Here is a 12,577-nt window from a genome sequence, read left to right as displayed (position 1 = left end):
TACCAAGGGGTAACATGTATATTGAAAATAGCAGAGTACCTAGGACAGATCCTTGTGGCACTTCATATTTTACTGGTGATAATTGAGATGACTCCCCATTTAAATGAACAAAATGGTAGCGATCGGACAGGTATGATCTAAACCATCTTAAAGCCTGCTCTTGAATACCTGTATAGTTTTGTAATCGATCTATGAGTATGTCATGATCTATAGTGTCGAACGCAGCACTAAGATCAAGTAAAACTAGCAATGAGATGCAGCCTTGGTCTGACACAATAACAATACGGATGGGTGAGAAGTTGCATATCCAATATCTCCCATATTTTATAGAGCGTTTTTTAGCATCTCCGTCAATAGTAGCCGTTCTCTCACTCAGTTGCTGAAAACCCGCGAATGAGCCGCACCACTGTGTGGATTCAGAAAGCCTATCACACATACTTTCATTCTCCGGCTCTCTGTCTGTCACAGAAGAGATGGATGACATCAATGACAAATCACTGGTCTGTGCCGACCCCAAGGAACATTCTCCCTCTGTGTGTGTGTGTGTGTGTGTGTGTGTATGAGTGTGTTAAGTGCAAAATCAGATTTCTGGGCTTTTCAATCCCCAAGCACCAGAGTCATGTGTGTATGTACGTTCGCGTGAGAGACACCCCACTATTCTCAGCAGTGTCACAGATAGAGAATTCAAGGATGTTCTGTCCTCTCCCCGTATCAAATGCTTTTCATTGTCCTGAGTGAGAATAGATCAGTTCAGTGGAGAGTAGAAGATGATAGATAGATAGATAGATAGATAGATAGAATGTCAATATTACTATTATCACCTGTCTGACTGTCTGTTTATCTTTAAAGAAGAAATGTTAAAAAAAATAGATTGATAGAAAATGTTTTATCTGTCTGCCTTAAAAAATATAGGAGGGAGATTGATATTGTTGATATCATTCTGATATTGATATCATTCTGCCTGTTTGTGTCTACCTATCATCGCTATCATATATCTATCATCATCTCTCTGTCTGTCTGTCTATCTGTCATTTTGTTGTTCTATTGTTCTGTCTGACTGTCTGTCTGTCTATCTATCTATCTATCTATCTGTCATTTTGTTGTTCTGTCATTCTATTGTTCTATCATTCTGTCTGTCTGTCTTTCTGTCTATCTGTCTGTCTGTAGAAAAAGAAAAAATAGAGAAATTGATTGTCTCTGTGTCTGTCTGTTCGAAGTGTAGTTCTGGCTCTAAAATCGTAATAAATTACACCACATTTTAAAGCAATCGCCCATAACACTATTGTAAAATAGACAATGTATTTCATTAGAATTCAATATTACTATAATATACTTCTATATAAAAGTATTTTGTAGTATATAGTTAAGATAATTAATTCCATTTTATAACCATATCCATCTTGTTCAATGAAATCAAAGAAAAATATTGTGCTTGTGTGTGTGTGTGTGTGTTTAATATATATTTAGCCCCTGAAATCACACGGCTATGCCCCACCGCTCACTCCATCAGCCAACTGATGCACAAAGTCATTCAGGAGTAATTTAAACCATCACACTCCAGTGCCAAGAGTCACTCGAGAGTCATTCAGAAACAACTCGCACTAAATGAATCTGCTCTCTAATGCAAAGACTAATTCAGGAGTCAGCTAATTCAACATACTCAATGAATCTCCACACACGTGCAAAGAGTCATTACATTAAGATCACTTAGAATCACTTGCCTTGAAAAACAGCACATCATTGAATTCTCAATCAGTCAATGAAGTGTTCTCTGTAACGACTCAGTAGTCGTTTAATGGATTCCATTCTAATGTTTTGTGAGATTACAAAAGCCTTCTGTACACTTTTATGTACTGAATATGTACATTCACAGACACATTTATAGCTGTATTTTTTTTATTTTCTAAAAAATGTGTGAATGCTTGCCCATGGCTGTTGTGGGTGCTACCAGGAATGTCATGGGGAGGTAGCTAGGGTTTCTTGAAGGTTGCAATATGGTTTAAGTCACAAGAACCCTCAACAAAGACTGTAGGCTATTGCTTGAGCCCCTTGTTTAATGTAAGTCTTGGTTGGTTTTCAACTCATTTTATTTGATCCAGGCTGAATCAAGAGAAAGATTTAATGGAAATTGTAGCAAAGTCTTTAGTTCGGGAAGAAGGACGAGGAAATCAGGGGTAGCGAGTAGACCTTTTATTGGTCGTCACAAACAACATATAACAACGTGTGCGCGTCTGGAGTTTCCCACTCAGGTGTCACACACTCTCCTCTCTCCCTACTCCCAGGTCGGCGGCCGCTTATCTCTCGTCTCCCCGCCAATCACTGGAATTGCAATGGGCAGGCCGCAATCGCCGCCGTCTTGTCAATTTGGGGACGCACCTGCCCATGACCCAAGTGGAAGCCCAGATACCGTACCTCCACCCGCCCAATTGCACACTTCCGCGGGTTCGCCGTGAGTCCAGCCACCCTCAGGGCCCTCAGGACCGCGTGCAGATGTTCCATAGCGGCATACGCGCTATGTGGCCGGAGGATCTTGTCCATGAGATGCTGGAAGGTGGCGGGAGCCCCGAACAAGCCGAACGGAAGGGTAACGCACGAAAGCCTCCGGATCATCCTGTGGACCCATCTTCATCAGCGGGACGTGGGCGATGGAGGGGGCTGCTGCTGGGGCGGCCTCCCGGCCAAGCAAGCTCCGGAGGACCCGCCGGTCCTCATCCTGCGCCTGGACCAACAGCCGGAACCGATCCTCCTGCTCCAGCTTGAGGTCCATCAGCGCCTGGTGTTGGGTTTGGTGAAGCCCGGCGAGTGACTTCACGAGCTCCGCAAGTGGCATGGGCTGCGCTGGCTGCATGGCGGCGTGCCGGCTTCCTCGTCCCGGGTTTCGGCACCAGTGTAGCAAAGTCTTTAGTTCGGGAAGAAGGACGAGGAAGTCAGGGGTAGCGAGTAGACCTTTTATTGGTCGTCACAAACAACATATAACAACGTGTGCGCGTCTGGAGTTTCCCACTCAGGTGTCACACACTCTCCTCTCTCCCTACTCCCAGGTCGGCGGCCGCTTATCTCTCGTCTCCCCGCCAATCACTGGAATTGCAAACAGGTGTTAATCATTATTCACTTGACCTCCTTATCACCGCTCGTCTCCAAACTCGCTCTCCCGCTGCAGCCTTTCGCCTTCCCCCGCCCCCCTCGCCACAGAAATACTCTAGGTATTTGTTTATAGTCACATTAGGTTGCTTCCTCTGCAAGTTCCCCAGAGGTGGCCAGTGAGTGATGCTTTTAAAGGATATTGTTTACACAGTTTTAAATGTATTCTCCCTCTGCGGTTTTGTAGGAAGGATGGCCAGCAATACCAGTTGAGAGACTGAAACACTTGAAAGGGTAAAAGAGAGGAGCTGTTCATCTGTCTTTCAGCTGCTCTTTGTGCCATGTGGTGTGTGTCTGTGTGTGGTTGTAAGAGGGTGAACACACTCAGTAGAGGGAAGGAAAGAGAAGGAGAAAGACAGAACAAATGTGTGAGTCTGTGTGTTAGATATAATTAATGTCTAAAAGGGTCAATCTCACCCCCAAATTAAAACAAAAAACAAAAAAAAATGTGTTAATTACTTAATTAATTTGCATAATTAAGATAAAGCTTGTTTTAGGGTATTTGCATTGTGACATTAGTTTCATGAATGTTAAACATATTATCACTCAAAATTCTTATTACTGTAATGGGTTGAGTTTTTTTTTTTTTTCATTTGAGTTTTGTTACTAATACCCATTATTCTCATATATATATATATATATTTCTTTTTTTATTTAAAAAACTTTAATCTAGAAGAATTTCTAAACATTCTTTAATAGCACATTGGAGTGGATTTAGACTATAGTCTGCACAATTGTAAAAAGTGACAAATGTATGATAGAAATATAATGGATTTGTTCATAAAATATAATTGTTTTATGTCTTTAAAGCTATGCATACATGAATAATTTTACGTTTTAGATGCTGTCAAAACACCCATTTTGACATTTCACTGTACATCCAAACTGTACATGTGAAGTTTATGTATGAATACTAATGAGATGCAGCTACACAGGCATCTTTTTGACAGGATTTGTGAGATTTGCCCAGAAATAGTATGTGTGGTTGTGCACGTGTGTGCTATATGTGGGAATATGACCTAAAGTGCACCCCCATGAAGGTGCTGTGTCTATTAATGGAATGGGTGTGTTTGGGTCAGTAGAACCTGTCCAAGATAAAATGTTTGTTCTGTTCCACCTATAATCTCTCGCTTCTCTCTCTCTCTCTGTGTGTCCAAGAATAACCTCTTTAAAATTTCATCTTCATTTTATCATGGAGCACACCGAACAACCGCACGATTTAGGAAAGGTCATCTCAAGCGCTGTCTGTGAAACAGGACCCTTTCTATGGAGTCCATTCCATTTAAATGCTTCGCAGATAAACGCAGATGGCAGGTACACTAAAACGCACTATACAAATGCAGACTCGCGATGGCTTCTGGAGTGGAGCCACTAGAGAAGGTGGAGGAACGTAAAATGCGAAATCTCTTGGAGAAGTTTAACACTCGTAAATGAAAACGAGGGATACATCAGATGGGTTCACACACACACACCCAAACATCAGAAACACTGTGGGGAACGAGTGCAGTTGATGCCGCAGGCTTGAATCAATGAGAGGTTTGAGAGCCTTTTGGTGTGTCTTTAGTTCTTTCTATCTATTCTTCTTTCTCTCTTTCCTTCTGTATTTCTTTCGAAAGAATAATCTATGTTGTATTTATTTTGCAGTGGGTTCGATTCGACTCCCTTTCGTCCTGCAGGCTCCCAAACAAAGCAGATGAATCACTCTTGCATCGGTCCATTTATTCTGTCTGCCCACAGTTCCATTCAGTGATTAAACGATTCACTTAAAGGAGCGAGACAGACTCCACTATTAATGATTTTCTGTGGTTCCACGAGGAGATGAATGACTTACGTCCTTACTGGTCATGTTGTGCTCAGCGGTCTGGGGAATAGAAGGAATTGTTTGCTCTTTTCCTCTCTGTCCCCCATGCTTCATCTTTTCCCTAAACCGTGTCAACATCACTATTCATTAACATGATAAGTGATCTGATAATCATTATCATTCGATGTGGGATTGTTGATAAGTAGCCGTAGCTCTCCTCTTTCATTCCAGTGACATTGTGAAGCAGGTTGATGGCGGCTGAAGGATGCGATTGCTTTTGTGACCTTCAGGACATACAGTTTTATTGTAATATATAGTAAGAAAAATAGAACTGGTCGATTGTGCATGCCATTTATGTGCAGATTCTGCATGGTTGAGGTGTAATTGATATCCATGTCATGGGATCTCGTTGACATGAACCATAGAGAAAGACTGTGTGTGTGTGTGTGTGTGTGTGTGTGTGAAGTAGATCATTTCATGACTGAGGTATGATTCTTTATAATCTATAAACACTCAGACGAGACACTTCACTGTCATTTTCAGGGATGCAGTTTGTGCGCCATCTGCTTTGTGGTATTGGTCACGCCATGATACATGCTTGCATATTGCAATTAATATTTAACGGGCGTGTGAGTGTTTGTATGTGATATCAACTCCACACTCATGATCCATTGCAACATATGTGTTTGGTTGATAGCAGCAGCATTTGTGCTTCATACTGTGAGATTTAATTAAAGTTGTGCCGTGATCACGTTGGATTTAATGAGAATTGTTTTCTTCTGACAGAAGGAACGGCAAGGATTTCCTCTGAATATTAATTTTACTCATGCTGCTTTCTCTCCGTCTGTCTGCGTGTGGGAAAGGTTTTCAAAACAGATTCTGAGTTATTTTTAATGCTATTAAAAGTGACTTTAAACTCTGTGAGGAGTCAGCAGATTCTACTGTAATGTATGTGGTGTTTTATGGGATTAGACAAGCACTGCCACTGTCTTTTTTAGATGAAACTGAATGGACAAGAAATCCTTGCTGATTAAGCAAGTTAATAAGGTTCCTTGCTGGAGATCAATATATATATATTGTACTTTTTTTCTTTTTTTAAATACTTTTTAATAAATTAATACTTATTCAGCAAGGATGCATTCAACTGATCAACAGTAACAATAAAGGCATTTATAATATTTCAAAAAAAATTATATTTCAAATAAATGGTGTTCTTTTATACCAGAGGTGTCTAATCCTGGTCTTTGAGGGCCAATGTCCTGCAGAGTTTAGCTCCAACTTCTCCAAACCTTCCTGCCTGGAAGATTTCAGTGATTCTGAATACTTTGATTAGCTTGCTTAGGCTTGTTTAATTGGGATTGGAGCTAATGACAATGGCCCTCCAGGTACAGGATTGGACACCCCGGTTTTAAAGGGGTCGTGAACTGAGAAATCAAAATTCCCTTGATCTTTTGACATATAAGAGGTCATTGTACAATAAAAACATCCTGTATGTTTCAGAACTCAAAACTTTCTCGTTAGTCTAAAAACAGCTTATGTTGAAGCCAATTTGCCAAAACGACAGGTTTTGGAATGTGCCACTTTATGACGTGATAGTGTGGCTAAACACTGCCTCCGCAGAAGAAGATCAACGCCTGCTTCTACATCACTGCCTGTTTAACCCCACCCACTGATTCATGCATGCAGTGTAATAACGAGAGAACATACGCAGGAATCAAATGATAAAGATGGCTCAGAAGAAAACGAGAAGCTGTTCAGTGCTAAGTTGTGGAAAAACAGTCTTTGCATTGCCTTCCTTCTGAACCCAACATTAGGAAAGAGTGGATGAACTTTTTTTTTAATGAAGATCCTGATCACGTCAGTAAGAACTTGGTCCTTCATTTTACAGCGGATTCATTTAAAAACAAGGCACAATTCGATGCATTATTTTCAGAAAGATTGAAACTAATAGACGATGCTGTGCGACTATATTGGATCCGACAGTAATGTCACACACAAGTGTGTGGTGAGTTTTTATTACGTGATCACTATTGCTTTGTATGTTATTGAAGATCATTTGATATGTACTAAGTATTTATGCGTTTTAAACCTAAATCAGAGGCGTCCATCTGCGTAGGGTGTAGGCTGTCAAACATACACAACAGTGGGCGTATACTTCCGAGTTTACAATCCGCCACACCTATTCAAACAGAGCTTTCCAATGAGGGGGGTCAAAACAGGACAGAAAATAGCCTATTACTTCTAAATTATGATGTTTTTTGATGTAAAAATCTTGATAACATTATAAGTGGACCTCAGTACAAAAATATAAAAAAGGCAGTTCATGACCCCTTTAAGCTTTCTAAAATCTATCAGGGTTTTCCACAAAAATATTAAGTTGAACTGTCTTCAACATTGATGATAATAAAAAATGTTTACTGAGCACTGAAGACTGGAGTAATGACTGCTGAAAATGTAGCTTTCCCAACACATGAATAAATTGCATTTTAAAATATATTAAAATAGAAAACTCTTATTTTAAATTGAAATAATATTTCACATTGTTACTGTTTTTACTGCCAAGGACCCTGAAATTTGATGATCTCTTTGCAAAGGACCCCCTTCCCACAATATAAACATAACTATGTATTTTTGTGTATAAGACCCACTTCTGTGTGAGGAAAATATGACATAATAAAGATAACAGGATATTTGCAAAATTAAATAATTGACTTTTACAACCGACTATGTTGCTGTACTAAAGCTAAAGCAAATACTGTAGTATTATCTGGAAAATATCTCAACATAAATATTGTATCTTTTTTCTACCTGACTAATTAGTCTATTAGACTAATGTTAAACTTGATGAGAAACATTATCTAATTCATTTGAAATATGTTTGAATAGCAATTTTTCAGAATACACATCAGTCTATAGCAGTTTTACAGTTAAATTTGACAGCCCTAAGGAAACACACACACACACACACACACACACACAATTTTCCATAGGCCCCCTGAAACCCCCTGAAGGTCTTTGGCCTTCTAATTTGAAACCCCCTTTTGAAGTTTTCAGATTCTGTAAGTGCCTTTGGATTTTTTTATGGTCCTCAGGTACTAATAACTGTCTACGGCTTTAATCAGTGAAACCTCTCTTGATTGTTTTTTGTTGGACACACACACACACACAGACACATACACATACATAGAAATACATACATACAAATAAGTCTCCTGTGGACCTTCCCTTTACGTGTTCAGTTCGTACCCCCTTCGGCTCCTCAGTTATCAGAAAAGACAGCTAGCTGTTCTCTTTCATTAGTTGTTGTTTGAGTGTCAGTGTGAAGCTGCCCATGGACTGAGTAGGCGTTGGAGCTGTCTCTATTCTGAAGTGTTTGACAGCAGCTAAAAAAGAAATAAAAAAGGCGCACAAGAAGGTGACTATGCACCCAAAACTGAACCACAGATCTTTTTCTGATTTTATGATGTGTGGTTGACTTATTTCTCCCAAATGTGTCAGACTGATTGGCTTGATTTCTGCATGAAAAACTCTAGAAGGTGGCAGAAAGTTCCAGAAGGCCAGCGAAGGTGGCCGGATGGTGTAAGAAGTCGAGGTTTTAGGACTGACTCATAGGAGTTTCATCTCAATTATGCTTTTCTATGGGTCGTTATTGGTCAGCTTCTCTTCAAAGTATAACTTTTGTCAACACCTACACACAAACCTAACAACTTCAGGTAGCTGAAGCTTTTCTTGTCTCAGTACTTTTTTGTTCATGATAAAAAAAAAAATGAAGAGTTTGGCAGAACATTTTTTTTTAACTCATAGATACCTATAATGTTACTGTATGTGGACAAAACGTGCTTGAAAAAATCAATAACCTCTGTGTTTAAGTGTTCACTCAGGGGGAAAAGGCGGGTGGGTTTATTTCTGAGCGTAATAACAGGTCAGTCATGACTAGAGTGACACTGGCCTCCAATTAAAAACTAAAATTTCAATAATTGTCATCATGTCATGTCAAGCAATGCCCTGAGGTCATGAAAGAAAACAGGCTGTGTTTTGACTTGTGTCTGTGCAATGGCACAATTTAAGAAAAACCTTTTTGAATAGACTTTATGTTTCTGAGTAATTGCAGACTACTATTTCCAGTGGCAGGATCTTTGAAGGTTGAGCGCAAAAGATATCCATTACTAAATCGAATATTGATTCATTGACGAGCTTAATGGAACTCATGGTTAAACGAGCATGCTATAATTAATTTGCGGTCCATTTGAGACAGTGAACCATACTGTTAATCTGAGTAGGAGATGTGTTCTCAGAAAATGATGGTCATCATTATTGTACCTTTGGTATTTCTTCCATTTATTGCTTCAGAAGAACCTTAATGTGGGTTTGTAGTTCATGTTGGTGGAAATAAATTAGTAGACATTAAACCCCAATCAAAGGTTTTTCTGAAGGTCATCTTTTATTTATTTATTTTATTTTTTTGAAGTCACGCTCATTAGGTTTAAATTCTTAAATGCCATTATGGACCATGTTAATTAAATAAAGATGGATTTTCCAGTATCTTCTCTTTGAATTCCAGAATTTTCATTTTGTACCATCAAATGACTGCTTTTATTTATCTGCATAAATACTTAAACATAATTGCATAATCTTTTTAAATAATAAGCTTTTATTTTAAAATATATAAAGCTTTTCCAAGTAATTTTACACAGTCTATTACTTGTGGATAATTTTGGTAATATTCACTTAAAAACGGAGGTGCATAAACTCAGATCAAAGAGGCATATGATCAGTCAGTTCAGTTGAAAGAAAAAACAAGTTGATAAAAAGATTGTAGTAATATTTATAAGTAATACATTTATAAGCCATTTTTACTAGGCTGGTCATTTTTGACCGGGAACACCAAAACATAAATAAAAAGAACAAAAATTATCAATTTTTTGGGAAGTTTTAGTCCAATGCGGTAACATTAACTAGCATTCCACATCAACATCCACATCAAAATGACTGGAAAACAACATGAGGAATAAATGCAATCCTAAAAACATAATGCAATTAATTGGCTGATTTACATTTTTGCAGTCTCTATATTGACCAGATCTTCAATTTTAGGGTTCTCTGGTCTCCTCATTGTGCATGCTGTGTGTCTTCAGTCTGGTCCTCACAGCGCCTGCAATGTGGATGCCAGGGGACTCAGAGACAACGGATAAACAACCACAAACATTACAACTTTATCCATTATGTTGTACATTGGTCTTAATGTAGCTGTGGGAAACACCAGATTTAGGCAAACTCCTGTCATCATTAATTTAGGGCTTAACATTTCAAAGTTTTTCTTTTCCTTTTTCTCATTTATACACGATCTCAGAACCATTTTTATTTTTTATAAGATTGGTTTGTGTCAGTCAGCAATAGAGTTCACCTAGGCAGCTTCAGATGGAAATTGGTTTGCAACTAATTATCAGAGTACAAAGAAAGTGCTGTGTGTTTTTTCAGTTAAAGTGCTGTTTTCAGACACCTATTTTCTCTTATTTCATTAAAATGGCTGAATGGAAGAAATCTAGTGTAATAATAAAACCTTTTCAAGTGTTAGAACAGAATCACTTATCTGTTTAATCAAAGTCTGTGCTCAATCTCAAAGCAAGAATGCATTTATTCATGATTCGTTTGAACTGTTTTCTAAAATTTAAAATGAAAAAGATTTTTTAACTAAAACTCAAACAGCCTATACAATGAAGCTGATTCCAAATTACTGTTCACAGGGACTTTATTATTTACAATATCATATGTGAATTGATTTCTATGAGTTGTACTCGTTATTTAAATAACACTGAATCAAAAGCAGCATGGTAATGATGAATCTAATTAACTACTTTGGATGTTAAAAACATGTTTTCACATTTCATAAACTCTATCTAAAATAAAATGTTATGGCTGTCATTTACAAATATCATGAATTTATTGCTATAATTTTTTGTTATAGCTTTTGACAGTTGCATCAAAAGCATGCTTGCTCTTTGTTTTCTTGTAAGACTCTGTTGCACTGTTTATTTGTGGGCAGGATAAGTGGTGGTTTATTTAGTTATGTCGTCATGTCATATGGTCATCACACTATATTAGATATGTCGTCATATTTGTGGGACACAAAGATGGAAGAGGTCCACATTGTGATGAAGATCAGGAAAAAAAGTGCAATGCTTCTTTTCTCTAAAAAATTATTACTCCACTATTTCCGCCACTATTTCTACTGTAAAAACTGAGCCAACCTCCTGCCTTCTAGATATAAAAGAAGTGACCTCCTCCCTTTCCTCCATGTTGGTTATTTTCGCAGGGCCCTCATCCTCTTTATTGAGGGTCACATTGCTTTTAAAGGTAATAGAGCTCAAGCCTCAGCCTTGATTGGAAGCGCGATGTTCCGGGCAGAATGATTAATTGGGGTAGTTTGTTTGAAGCACCAGCTCAAATATATCCTTCCTCTAATACATCCCTTTATTTTCTCTCCCTCAAGAGGAAGTGCAAGAGGACCAAAGTCACAAAGATGTGAGAGGTCATAACTTTATTTGCTTTCAAATAGTTCTATGCTCTTCTTTTCTGTGTGTGTGAGAGAGAGTTTGTATGTCAACACAATGAGTGTGAACTTTAATATACAACCTAATATGTTCCTGTTGCACTGTGAAGAAAAAAAAAAAAAAAACCGATTATCAGTGGTCAAATCTGTAATAGGTCTAATGGGTTCATGTAATTAATTTACTTAGTATTTGGGGTGTCAAATATAAGCAATAATGCTTGCCTTAGCAATTACCACTAATTAAGCGGTTCTTATAAATTGCTTAATGCATTATGTAGTTCATACATCAACTGGGAACTTTTTCCCCCAAAACTCTTTAATAACCTCTGGCCACCATGGTGCCTCTTTATTGTTGTTTTCATATTGTCAGAGCGACAGGCTTGATTATTGACTGTTCTTTCTTCTGAGCCCCTGGAACCATTCTCTCTCTCTCTCTCTCACACACACACACACACACACACGCTGCAACGTGATCTCATGATAATTTGTATGTATTTTACGTAAAATGTGGTACTATAAAACGTACATTCACTTACGTTTTTACAGGCACTAAAACGTACAATACTGACGTATTTTCAGCATCTAAACGTACAAATACTTACGTATTTTCAGCATTTAAACGTACAAAACTGACGTATTGACGACACCTAAAAATGAATCCTTATGAATATTGAAATCGCGGCATTCATTTTATTAGTTTTTAGTTGTCATATGAATTACCTTGTTTTCAGTTGTATTATTAAATTGTTTACTCATTTACTTGTGAAATGATAACATTTCGGTTTTGTTGTGTGATTTCTGCTGCCAGCTCGTTTCCAAGAATATGCCTACATAATGTTAAACAAGACTTCACTTTAAACCTTAAAATAAAAAACATTTCTGCAATCGTTTAACCTTTACTTGTCATGTAATGCTTACTTTGATTGCCATGGGCCACAAAAGGCGTTTTCTCCGACATGCTGTGACTGACAATAGAACTATAAAATACGCCAAAAACACAACATAATTACGAAATGAAACAATTTTATTAGTGCGCTGTAATCCAAATCTTCCGAATCCATACGACTGCGAGGAACAGACCCAAA

This window comes from Sinocyclocheilus rhinocerous, unplaced genomic scaffold, assembly GCF_001515625.1.
Source record: "Sinocyclocheilus rhinocerous isolate Xijiao unplaced genomic scaffold, SAMN03320098_v1.1 scaffold831, whole genome shotgun sequence".
Taxonomy (NCBI): domain Eukaryota; kingdom Metazoa; phylum Chordata; class Actinopteri; order Cypriniformes; family Cyprinidae; genus Sinocyclocheilus; species Sinocyclocheilus rhinocerous.
The sequence above is the reverse complement of the archived record's forward strand: the minus strand, read 5'-3'. Positions refer to the sequence as shown.